Consider the following 13,824-nt stretch of genomic DNA (forward strand, 5'->3'; position numbering starts at 1 on the left):
GTTTTTATGCGGTTTGACCGATAAAGATCTTCGTAGAATATGGAGGAACCAATATGAGCATCCAGGTTCCGCTATTGGTTATCGACCGGAGACGAGTCTCAGTCATGTCTACATAGTTCTCGAACCCGTAGGGTCCACACGCTTAACGTTCGGTGACGATCGGTATTATGAGTTTATGTGTTTTTATGTACCGAAGGTAGTTTGGAGTCCCGGATGAGATCGGGGACATGACGAGGAGTCTCGAAATGGTCGAGACGTAAAGATCGATATATTGGATGACTAATTCGGACATCGGAAAGGTTCCGAGTGGTTCGGGTATTTTTCGGAGTACCGGGGAGTTACGGGAATACGGGGAAGAAGTATTGGGCCTCATGGGCCAAGTGGTGGAAGAGAGGAGGCAAGACAAGGCAGGGCGCGCGACCCCCCTAGCCCAAACCGAATTGGACTAGGGGGCCGGCCCCCCTTTCCTCCTTTTCTCCCTCTCCTTCCTTCTCCCTCCCTTCCTCTTGGTGGACTCTTACTAGGACTTGGAGTCCTAGTAGGACTCCACACTTGGCCGCGCCTCTAGGGCCGGCCGGCCTCCTCTCCTCTCCTCCTTTATATACTGAGGCAAGGGGCACCCCATGGACACACAAGTTGATCGGTTGATCTTTTAGCCGTGTGCGGTGCCCCCTTCCACCATAATCCACCTCGGTCATATCGTAGCGGTGCTTAGACGAAGCCCTGCGTCGGTGGCATCATCATTGCCGTCATCACGCCGTCGTGCTGACGGAACTCTCCCGCGAAGCTCTGCTGGATCGTGAGTTCGTGGGACGTCACCGAGCTGAACGTGTGCTGAACTCGGAGGTGTCGTGCGTTCGGTACTTGGATCGGTCGTATCGTGAAGACGTACGACTACATCAACTGTGTACATGGACGAGACTCTCCCCTCTCGTTGCTATGCATCACCATGATCTTGCTTGTGCCTAGGAAATTTTTGAAATTACTACGTTCCCCAACAGGTTCAGTGTGCCATGCTTTACGGCTTAGAATTGGGACTCCAAAGACGTTTTGAACATCATGGAGCATATGAGATGTTCCAGGAGTTGAAGTTAATATTTCAAACAAATGCCCGAGTTGAGAGATATGAAGTCTCCAACAAGTTCTATAGCTGCAAGATGGAGGAGAATAGTTCTATCAGTGAACACATACTCAGAATGTTTGGGTACCATAACCACTTGACTCAGCTGGGAGTTAATCTTCCTGATGATAGTGTCATTGACAGAGTTCTTCAATCACTACCACCAAGCTATAAAAGCTTCGTGATGAACTATAATATGCAAGGGATGAACAAGGCAATTCCCGAGCTCTTCGCAATGCTAAAGGCTGCAGAGGTAGAAATCAAGAAGGAGCATCAAGTGTTGATGGTAAAAAGACCACTAGTTTCAAGAAAAAGGGCAAAGGGAAGAAGGGGAACTTCAAGAAGAATAGCAAGCAAGTTGCTACTCCCGGGAAGAAGCCCAAATCTGGACCTAAGCCTGAAACTGAGTGTTTCTACTGCAAAGGGACTGGTCACTGGAAGCAGAACGACCCCAAGTATTTGGCGGATAAGAAGGATGGCAAAGTGAAAGGTATATTTGATATACATGTTATTGATGTGTACCTTACTAATGCTCGTAGTAGCGCCTGGGTATTTGATACTGGTTCTGTTGCTCATATTTGCAACTCAAAACAGGGGCTACGGAATTAAATGAAGATTAGCTAAGGACGAGGTGACGATGCGCGTCGGAAATGGTTTCATGGTCGATGTGATCACCGTCAGCATGCTACCTCTACATCTACCTTTGGGATTAGTTTTAGACCTGAATCATTGTTATTTGGTGCCAGCGTTGAGCATGAACATTATATCTAGATCTTGTTTGATGCGAGACGGTTATTCATTTAAATCAGAGAATAATGGTTGTTCTATTTATATGAGTAATATCTTTTATGGTCATGCACCCTTGATGAGTGGTCTATTTTTTGAATCTCGATCGTAGTGATGCACATATTCATAATATTGATGCCAAAAGATGCAAAGTTAATAATGATAGTGCAACTTGTTTGTGGCACTGCCGTTTAGGTCATATTAGTGTAAAGCGCATGAAGAAACTCCATGCAAATGGGCTTTTTGAATCACTTGATGCTTGCGAACCATGCCTCATGGGAAAGATGACTAAGACTCCGTTCTCCGGAACAATGGAGCGAGCCATTGACTTATTGGAAATAATACATACTGATGTATGCGGTCCGATGAGTGTTGAGGCTCGCAACGGGTATCATTATTTTCTGACTTTCACAGATGATTTGAGCAGATATGGGTATATCTACTTAATGAAACATAAGTCTGAAACATTTGAAAAGTTCAAAGAATTTCAGAGTGAAGTGGAAAATCATCGTAACAAGAGAATAAAGTTTCTGCGATCTGATTGCGGAGGCGAATATTTGAGTTACTAGTTTGGTCTTCATTTGAAACAATGTGGAATAGTTTTGCAACTCACGCCACATGGAACATCACAGCGTAATGGTGTGTCCGAACGTCGTAACCGTACTTTATTAGATATGGTGCGACCTATGATGTCTCTTACCGATTTACCACTATCATTTTGGGGTTAAGAATTAGAGACAGCTGCATTCACGTAAAATAGGTCACCATCTAAATCCGTTGAGACGACACCGTATGACCTGTGGTTTGGCAAGAAACCTAAGCTGTCATTTCTTAAAGTTTGGGGTTGCGATGCTTATGTGAAAAAGCTTCAGCCTGATAAACTCGAACCCAAATCGGAGAAATGCGTCTTCATAGGATACCCAAAAGAAATTGTTGAGTACACCTTCTATCATAGATCCGAAGGCAAGATATTTGTTGGTAAGATTGGATCCTTTCTAGAGAAGGACTTTCTCTCGAAAGAAGTGAGTGAGAGGAAAGTAGAACTTGATGAGGTAATTGTACCTTCTCCTGAATTGGAAAGCAGTTCATCGCAGAAAACTATTCCAGTGATGCCTACACCAATTAGTGAGGAAGCTAATGATGATGATCATGGAACTTCAGATCAAGTTACTACCGAACCTCGTAGGTCAACCAGAGTACATTCCACACCAGAGTGGTACGGTAATCCTGTTCTGGAAGTCATGTTACTAGACCATGATGAACCTACGAACTATGAGGAAGCGATGATGAGCCCAGATTCCGCGAAATGGCTTGAGGCCCTGAAATCTAAGATGGGATCCATGTATGAGAACAAAGTATGGACTTTGGTTGACTTGCCTGATGATCGGCAAGCCATAGAGAGTAAATGGATCTTCAAGAAGAAGACTGACGCTGATGGTAATGTTACTGTCTACAAAGCTCGACTTGGTGCGAAAGGTTTTCGACAAGTTCAAGGAGTTGACTACGATGAGACCTTCTCACCCGTAGCGATGCTTAAGTCTGTCCGAATCATGTTAGCAATTGCTGCATTTTATGATTATGAAATTTGGCAAATGGATGTCAAAACTGCATTCCTTAATGGATTTCCTAAAGAAGAGTTGTATATGATGCAACCAGAAGGTTTTGTCGATCCTAAAGGTGCTAACAAAGTGTGCAAGCTCCAGCGGTCCATTTATCGACAGGTGCAAGCATCTCGGAGTTGGAATATACGCTTTGATAGTGTAATCAAAGCATATGGTTTTATACAGACTTTTGGAGAAGCCTTCTATCTTCTATCTTCATGGCCCATCAGTCCGGCCCACGTCACATAGCCCAGACACCCGGGGACCCCCTAATCCAGGACTCCCTCAGTAGCCCCTGAACCAGGCTTCAATGACGATGTGTCCGGCACGCAGATTGTCTTCGGCATTTCAAGGCGGGTTCCTCCTCCGAATACTCCAAAGTAGTTGATCAAAAGAACTGTATCCGACTCTGTGCAATAGTCACAACCCTGAATCACAAGGGCAAAATACTTAAGCAAAAATAAGTTTTGTCTTCTCACAACTTTACTAGTGGGACGTTACGTCCGGCCACTTCATTATTTCGAATCGTTTTTCGACCTCTCGTTTCACGTTTCGAGACGCAGCCTCCGGTGACACGTCTTGTCAAAGCAGAGATCGTGTCCCCTTATTACGGGATTATCATCAATACGGATTTGGGAAACCCAACCGTGCCGTTCGCACGACCCCTTGGGAATAGGCGAGTTTTAAGGCTCGTGGGGGGATGCTTGATATTCACTGCCTTTATAAGGAGATAAGGATCCACCTTTTTTACCCCACGCCTTCTTCCTCCTCAGCCTATCCACCCTCGAGCTCCAGCGCCCAAGTCTCAACCTTTTTCGTCCCCCGCAAACATTCCAGCCATGTCCAGATCTGGAGCGTAGGGCAAATGGATGGCCTCCTCAGTCACGGAGGGGGATATCCAGGAGCTCCGAGAAGAAGGGTACCTAGCCAAGGAAATCGCCCACCGGCTTCCTGCCAAGAAGCAGATCATCCCCACTCCAGAGCCCAATGAGAGGGTAGTGTTCATCCCCCATTTCCTTCGCGGACTAGGATTTCCCCTTCATCCTTTCATCCGCGGTCTCATGTTTTACTATGGCTAGATTTCCATGATCTAGCCCCGAATTCCTTCCTCAACATTTCGGCGTTCATCGTCGTATGAGAGGCATTCCTCCGCTTTCCCCCCACTTCGGCCTATGGCTCAAGGTCTTCAACGTGAAGCCGAAAGTGGTGGATGGCCAACACGCGGAGTGCGGAGGCGCCATGATGAGCAAGCTTCCCAATGTCACCTGGCTCAAGGGCACCTTCGTGGAGACAGTGAAGGGATGGCAGCAGGAGTGGTTCTATGTCAGGAACCCCGCGACTCCACATGGGCCGCTCCTCCCGAGTTCAAGTCCGGGCCTCCAATGCGGCTGACATCTTGGCTCAACAAGGGCTTGGACTGGGCATCGTCCGACGAGGTGATGACACTACAGAGGCACGTCAAGAGCATGGTAGACAAGAATATGAGTCTTGCCAGCGTGATCCAGGTGATGCTCTTTCGCCAGATTCTCCCCTGCCAGGCGCGTCAAGAGTATATGTGGGAGTTCGACCCAGCCGGTCCCCGAACCCTGCAGCGGTTCTTCAGCACGAAGCACGAAGACATGTGGAAGCTGTTCTTCAAGGCCAAAAAGACGTGGCCGAAGACGACCGTAGACCTCGGCCATGACTGCACTCACGCAGTGACTCCCGTAAGTTTTCTGATAACCTTATTTTGTAAGTCCAAGGAGCATACAAAACTCTCCATTCTCCCCATAGGGCTGGACGAACAAGGCGGAGCGGATTCAATGTCCGGCTCCGCTACCCGAAGATCCAGCTATTCCTCTGTTGACGAGGATGCTAGTCCCGGCGCCGTATCAGGCGTCGGAAAAGAAGGTCAAGAAGAAGAGCAAGGAGGCCAAGGGTGGCCTCTGTCGTAAAGGCACTTTAGACGTGGTGTCCGAAGACACCAAAACTCTCTCCTCTCATGACGAAGATGAAGAGGAGGAGGAAGAAAGAAATTCCCCCCTTAAGGGGGGAAAGAAGAAGAGGGCAGCTTCCATGGATCTAGATGCGGAAGCGTCCAAGAAAGGGAAAACCTCCCTGACGGATGATTCCGAGACGAACGCTGACGACATCCACGGGTGGCGCCCCAGGCGGAAGCCCCTGGCCGGATCGTAAGTATTCAAAGGTACTGTATATATATCGGGCTTTTCGCCTTGTGGTTGTAACACGTTGAATTGTGTGCTGCAGTCCGGCTCGTGACCTCCCCCAGCGGTCCTCATCTTCTGGGAACTCGCTGGGTCCGAACATGATGGAGAGCGAGTCACCTCCACCAGTCTCCCCCCATTGCTACGGATAACACTGAGGCGTTGTCCCGAAGGACCCTTCCAGGATAGGGAGAGGTGCGGGAGGCCGCCAAGATGGCGCCAAAGGGTGATACCCCTACTGCTGCGAACATGGGGGAACCGACCCCCATGGAGACTGGAGACGGGGGCCATGTCCAATTTGGCCCCCAACCAAATGTCATTCCGGAGACCCACACGGCTCCGAAGTCAGATGAGTAGCCTCCTTCAAAAGAAGGGGGCGCGCCCACTCCACCGGCGACCTCTGTCAATCCGGAGGCGCCGGACACTCTGGTGGGAGCGCTTCAAAGCCCCACCATTGTGGAAGAACATCATACCCTTATGGGTACGGTGATTGAAAAGGTTCAGCCCGCCAAAAGCGGATTGAACGAGGCCTACACTAGCCTTCTGAGAGGCTTTGAGGTATGTGATATGATGCCTTTTAGCTATATAAGAGGAATGCCTGTGTATAGATAGTAGCCCCTGAGACTCTGTTTGATGTTTGCAAAGAAAGGCCGAACAGAGGATCTAATAACTTGCGCAGCAGATTAACATACATATCTATTTGAACAAACAGGCTGCGATGCAGGCGTCAGCTTCCCATGCTGCCTAAGCGTCCGAGCTCAGGTAGAATTTAGAGGAAAAGCAAGGTATGTGATACTGAAACACGTCCGAACTGAGACCATCTTTGATTTGTTATCTGAATGAGTGTTATAATTATGCTCATAGCTGACGCGTCTGAGGTCAAGACCTTGAAGAGACTCTGGCCGAAGCCAAGAAGGAGGCGGAGGAGGCACGAGCCGCCCGCCTGAAACATGCATCAAGGGTGGAGGAAGTCCAGCAAGAGCTCAAGGATGCTATAAGCAAATGTGAGTCCTTAGAGCGCAAGATTTCGGATCAAAATTCTGAACTTGCTAAGGCCCTCCAAAGTGCACAAGAGGCCCGGGCCGAAGCCCAAAGCGCCTGCCGAGAGATCCAAGAGGCAAAGAAGATTGCGGCGGGTAAGGCTTTTAACATGCAGATCAAATTTGTGAGAAGAAAGTATATCTTGCTGGCCCAGATTTGGAGTTCTCCAGGAGCATTTGCGGACCTGCCCCGGAGTATTTCTGATGCTGCGGAGTTCTTCCGAGCCAAAGAGGGGAGCTCGACGGAAAAGCTGTTCTGGTCGCAGTACCTTGCGCCAGAGCATCCCGTGCCCCTCAGCGATCAACTGAAGCAGTTGACCGAACTACATAGGGTGGCCGGATTGGCAATGAGGGATGTTATAATCTGTCTTTGGCCCACCGAACCCATACCCTGCAGCTACTTCGGGCTCGTGAAGCGGCTGGTCAGTGCCTGCCCCCGGCTCGATTTCGTGAAGCGGTCGGTCTGCATCGAAGGTGCACGGATGGCCTTCGCCCGTGTCAAAGTGGAGTGGGCGAAGATGAACGCTGTCAAGCTTGCCACCGAGGGACCGCCCGCGGGCAAAGAGCACCGCACGCCGGAGCGGTGTTTTGACGGCGTCCTCGAAGGATCCTGCATTGTAGAGGGACAGTGCTCGAAAGACATTATTTTTGAATGAATGTATCCCTGCTGTCCGAATTTTGTATTATGAAACAAGGCTGATGTATAATATGTTGCTTATTTTGCCTCAAATTCTTTTCCTCCTGTGCGACCATTTACGGTATTTGAGAGTTGGCCAGTCGTCGGCTTCAGCCCCCATGTAGGTAGTATGGGGGTGCTGGGAATAGCACCTGAACACACTTGACCCATCAATTTAGTCCTTGAAGGAGGTGTTAGTGCGGCGAACCAGGCAATCAGACTATGTGGCTTTATCGCTCTCACTTAGCCATAAGAGTTTGACAATGAGATTGTAGGCACAACCCCTGGTATTATTCGATTATCCGAACTTGGGTGTTGTGGATGCCTGACCGGGTGAAGACCAGTCCCTCGCGTAATGCGGAAAAAATCATAAGAGATTTGTAATTGGTCTCCGAATAGCCGACCTGCAATCGCTGCACCATGACAGTCAGTTTCCGGCTGTCTCTACTGAGGTGTTTATCCGAATAAACCAGAAACACAATTGCAGTAGTTCTCCCTTTACTGCCTTGGCCGAACGAGCGGAACGTAAGGCAGCAATCACAGGAGCCGGGCAACCCAACTATTGACCAAAGACATGATTCGGAGCCGATGCATATAGTGCTATATTCGTGACGCCGAATTGTACTATAAAGGTGTTCGGGCTTATTTTAAAGAAATGTACGTGGCCAGATAGAGCCCCTGGCGATTTAAGTCGTACCGAGGTGTACATGGCAATCAGACGAAGAAAAGGGAATACAGGTTAAGAAATAAGCCAGTACCGAATAGGTTGGCCGAGAAACTGTTTCCATTAAAGTCTGATTGATACGTCAAAACGAATTTTTACAAATAATGCGATAAGCATCGAGGCTATTTTACATGCCGAGCGCAAGGGAAAGCTGTGTACGGGTCCCAAAGAAGGAAGCGGTAATCTTGAAAGATCCTTTAGATACTCTGCCAGATGTCTACGCTGCTTTTCTCCTTGGAGTATCGTCCTTCGAAAGGATTCAACGATCGGGTTTTCATGAGGGGCTTAAGAAAAAGGGCCCCTGGTACCGTCGAAAGGTGATGTGGGTTGTAAGGAACCTGGAAAAAATAAAAATAAGAGGAAAGAAATATGAGTGTGCAGATAGGGGCGAGCCGTATGCTGGACTTTATCTTTACTATGCTTCCATCTTTGCCCATGGTATCTTCAGCGCGTAGTGATGTACGTGTGGTACATGTGCTGCAATTTGGTTGGGGCTGAAACGGAGGCCGAATTGCTAGTCGAGCTCCTGACGATCTGGCATGTCGTGCTGCGGGGTAGTCCGGACTCTTTTGATAGTGTCCGGGGGATTGACTGCCGATGCATTTTTTGGTATGATAAGGCCGCTCTGTACTTCCGCCGCCAGGGCCGTGGTGTGCTCCTCAGTGCGGAGGCAGCGTCCTGTGTTTCCATTGACTGTTATAACACCGCGGGTCCGGGCATCTTGAGTTTGAGATAGGCATAATGTGGGACCGCGTTGAAGCGAGCAAAAGTTGTTCGTCCGAGCAGCGCGTGGTAGCCACTTCGAAAAGGGACGAAGTCGAATATCAAGTCTTCGCTTCGGAAGTTGTCCGGCGAACTGAAGACAACCTCCAGTGTGATTGAGCCCGTGCAGCAGGCCTCTACACTAGGTATTGCTCCCTTAAAGGTGTTTTTTGTGGGTTGATACGTCTCCGTTGTATCTACTTTTCCAAACACTTTTGCCCTTGTTTTGGACTCTAACTTGCATGATTTGAATGGAACTAATCTGGACTGACGCTGTTTTCAGTAGAATTGCCATGGTGTTATTTATGTGCAGAAACAAAAGTTCTCAGAATGACCTGAAACTTCACGGAGATTATTTTTGGAAATAATAAAAAATACTGGCAAAAGAATCAAGGCCAGGGGGCCCACACCCTTTCCACGAGGGTGGGGGCGCGCCTGCCCCCTGGGCACGCCCCCTGCCTCATGGGCCCCCTGGAGCTCCACCGACCTCAACTCCAACTCCATATATTCGTGTTCGGGGAGAAATAAATCAAAGAGAAAGATTCATCGCGTTTTATGATACGGAGCCTCCGCCAAGCCCTAAACTCTCTCGGGAGGGCTGATCTGGAGTCCGTTCGGGGCTCCGGAGAGGGGAATCCGTCGCCATCGTCATCATCAACCATCCTCCATCACCAATTTCATGATGCTCACCGCCGTGCGTGAGTAATTCCATCGTAGGCTTGCTGGACGGTGATGGGTTGGATGAGATTTATCAAGTAATTGAGTTAGTTTTGTTAGGGTTTGATCCCTAGTATCCACTATGTTCTGAGATTGATGTTGCTATGACTTTGCTATGCTTAATGCTTGTCACTAGGGCCCGAGTGCCATGATTTCAGATCTGAACCTATTATGTTTTCAAGAATATATGTGAGTTCTTGATCTTATCTTGCAAGTCTATAGTCACCTACTATGTGTAATGATCCGGCAACCCCGAAGTGACAATAATCGGGACCACTCCCGGTGATGACCATAGTTTGAGGAGTTCATGTATTCATTATGTGTTAATGCTTTGGTCCGGTACTCTATTAAAAGGAGGCCTTAATATCCCTTAGTTTCCGCTAGGACCTCGCTGCCACGGGTGGGTAGGACAAAAGATGTCATGCAAGTTCTTTTCCATAAGCACGTATGACTATATTCGGAATACATGCCTACATTACATCGATGAATTGGAGCTAGTTCTGTGTCACCCTATGTTATGACTGTTACATGATGAACCGCATCCGGCATAATTCTCCATCACCGATCCAATGCCTACGAGCTTTTCACATATTATTCTTCACTTATTTACTTTTCCGTTGCTACTGTTACAATTACTACAAAACCCAAAAATATTACTTTGCTACCGTTACCATTACTTCCATATTACTTTGCTACTAAATACTTTGCTGCAGATACTAAGTTATCCAGGTGTGGTTGAATTGACAACTCAACTGCTAATACTTGAGAATATTCTTTGGCTCCCCTTGTGTCGAATCAATAAATTTGGGTTGAATACTCTACCCTCGAAAACTGTTGCGATCCCCTATACTTGTGGGTTATCAAGACTATTTTTTGGCGCCGTTGCCGGGGAACATAGCTCTATTCTTTGAGTCACTTGGGATTTATATCTGCTGGTCACTATGAAGAACTTGAAAGACGAGAAAACAAAAATTTATCCCTCAACTACGAGGGGAGGTAAGGAACTGCCATCTAGCTTTGCACTTGATTCACCTTCTGTTTTGAGTAATCTTGCGACACCTAAACCTGTTTCTGCTATTAATTCTGATATGTCACATGTTATTGATGATGCCACTTCTGCTATGCATGATACTTATTATGAAACTACTTCTATGCTTGATACTACTGTGCCACTTGGTGAATTTCTTGATGAACAACTTGCTAGGGCTAGAGAGAATGATATTATTGAAACTGATAATATTGATGAAAGTGATGATGAAGATTCTCCCCCTAAATATGAGTTGCCTATTGTGCCTGAGGGCTATGTTATGGATGAAGAAACTGCTAGAGACTTTCTTGCTTGCAATGATAGAAGTGATCTTAAGAAATTATTATCTAAGCTTAAACAAAAAACTCTAAACGCTGGAATGAAATATGATCCAGCTTATGCCACTTCACCTATCTTTGTTACTGATAAGGATTATGAATTCTCTGTCGACCCTGATATAATTACTTTGGTTGAATCTGATCCTTTCTATGGCTATGAATCTGAAACTGTTGTGGCACATCTTACTAAATTAAATGATATAGCCACCCTGTTCACTAATGATGAGAAAACTCGCTACTGTTATATCCTTAAGATATTTCCGTTCTCATTAAAGGGTGATGCTAAGATATGGTTTAATTCTCTTGATCCTGGTTGTGTGCGTAGTCCCCAGGATATGATTTATTACTTCTCTGCTAAATATTTCCCTGCTCATAAGAAACAAGCTGCTTTAAGGGAAATATATAATTTTGTGCAAATTGAAGAAGAGAGTCTCCCACAAGCTTGGGGGAGGCTTCTCCAATTACTTAATGCTTTGCCTGATCATCCTCTTAAGAAAAATGAAATACTTGATATCTTTTATAATGGACTAACCGATGCTTCCAGAGACCACCTGGATAGTTGTGCTAGTTCTGTTTTCAGGGAGAGAACACCAGATGAAGCTAAAATTCTATTGAATAATATGTTGACAAATGAAAATAATTGGACACTTCCTGAGCCAACTCTTGAACCAACTCCTAAGCCAACTCCGAAGAAAAGGGGTGTTCTATTTCTCAGTCCTGAAGATATGCAAGAGGCAAAGAAATCTATGAAAGAAAAAGGTATAAAAGCTGAAGATGTTAAGAATTTACCTCCTATTGAAGAAATACATGGTCTTAATTTACCGCCTGTTGAAGAAACACATGGTCTTGATAATCCGACACAGGTAGTAAAGGTAAATTCTCTTTATAGATTTGATGAAGGTGATATTCCTCGTTATAAGTTTGCTAGCCAATGCTTAGATGAGTTTGATAATTTTATGGTTAAGCAAGAAGACTTCAATGCTTATTTTGGTAGACAATTAAAACACAATGCTTATATGATTGAACACTTGGGTGATTATATGTCTAGAGTTAAAGGTGAACTTAAACTCATTAGTAAACATGCTTCTATGGTTACCACTCAAGTAGAACAAGTACTTAAGGCTCAGAATGATTTGCTTCACTGAGTATAAGACCACGACCTAAGGCACCTTACTCGTCGTCTGAAAAGTCTGCAACATGAAACGTTGCAGCCCGAAAACGGGTCAGCACATAGAATATGCTGGCAATGTAACACATAGAGAATAATGAACAATAATAATGCTATACTACATGCATATATGGCTGGTGGAAAGCTCTATGGTTACAATTTTGCGAAAAGCTAATTTTATCCTACTTCAAAGGAATAAATTTTATTTAACTATCATGGTGGTTGTGAAACATTGAGATGGTTGACAGCATCTCAATCCCAATTAAATGTCATCAAATACCCAACAAAATTAATTAGAAGTAACATAGTGATGAGATTCACATGATAATCCAAGTACTAGATACTCAAGTTGTCCATAACCGGGGACACGGCTAACCATGATTAGTTTGTACACTCTGCAAAGGTTTGTGCACTTTTCCCCACAAGACTCGATCTCCTCCGTTGGATTACTCGTACTACATGGTGTTTGAGTAACGGATGACCGAGACACAGTCTTTCAGAAGTGTTTGCACCTTACGTATGGGTAGACAGTTACACCTACTTTCCCCTACATCTGCTAGTCTACCACTGTAAGAGTTCACACAACTTAGTCAACTATGCTAGAGCCCATAATAGCTTGCAGCTGCAAACAGAAGTTTCTAGCATGAATAATCTCATGATCCCTTTGAACCTGGGTGGCGGTCCAAAAGAAAAACAGGCAATCCTGGAATACCCAGGTACCTCAATCCACTAGATGTGAGTTTTAGTTGCCACCTTAAGTAAACCATTAATTAAGAATCTCACATCTGTCATGGAAAACTCTCAAACCCAAACCACATCTACGAGCATAGCATGGCAATATAATAGCAAACGTAGAAGTAACTCCCAAGGGTTTGAAAATAAAACAGGTAATAGGTACTACCTCAACTACTTCCCAATACCCACAATTTAATTAGATCCTAATCATGCAATGTTTGAGGAATAGATCTAATGCAATAAAACTGGGTATGGCAAGGTATGATCAAAGTGTTACTTGCCTTGCTGATGATCCGCGAAACCTAGCGATTCGAAGTAACAAGCGGCACACTCCGGGTACTCTGTCGCAAACAAACAAGCATACAATCAGTACTCATCTAATGCACAGGTAAAACTCGAATGAAAGATCCAACCAGAAAGTTCAACTTAAGAACTCCGGTTTGCAAAAAGAATCAACCCGAAAGAAGCAACGAAAGTCAAACTGCGAAAGAAAGAAGCTTCCTTAACTAATCTGGATCTAGCTCAAATTTTACAGTAGCAAAAACTTGTTTGAGTAGGTTAAACGGAAAGAGAATTTCGAGACGAAACTCTAGGCGCTTGAATCGCCTGATTCCGATAAACGAGCGAGAAGTTAAACAGAAACGAAGATTCGATCAGAAATTGAATCTGAGAAAAATAGCGGAAAATCCGAGGAAAAAGAAAAACGGACGAATGGTTAAAGAACGGACGTTCGTTAACAGAGAAAAACCGACGAACGCGTTCGTTAAAACGAACGGTTCGGTGAACGCTCGCAAAATAATAAAACCGAAAAAAAACCGATCTAGGGTTTTTTTTAAACGAAAGGTTTTTTTTAACAAAAACCGCAACGAACGAGGCGAGGCAGTACTCGTCGGGGCGGGGCTCCGGCGGGGCTTGCCCGGCTCCGG

Source organism: Triticum aestivum, chromosome 3D (assembly GCF_018294505.1).
Source record: "Triticum aestivum cultivar Chinese Spring chromosome 3D, IWGSC CS RefSeq v2.1, whole genome shotgun sequence".
NCBI classification, from domain to species: Eukaryota; Viridiplantae; Streptophyta; class Magnoliopsida; order Poales; family Poaceae; genus Triticum; species Triticum aestivum.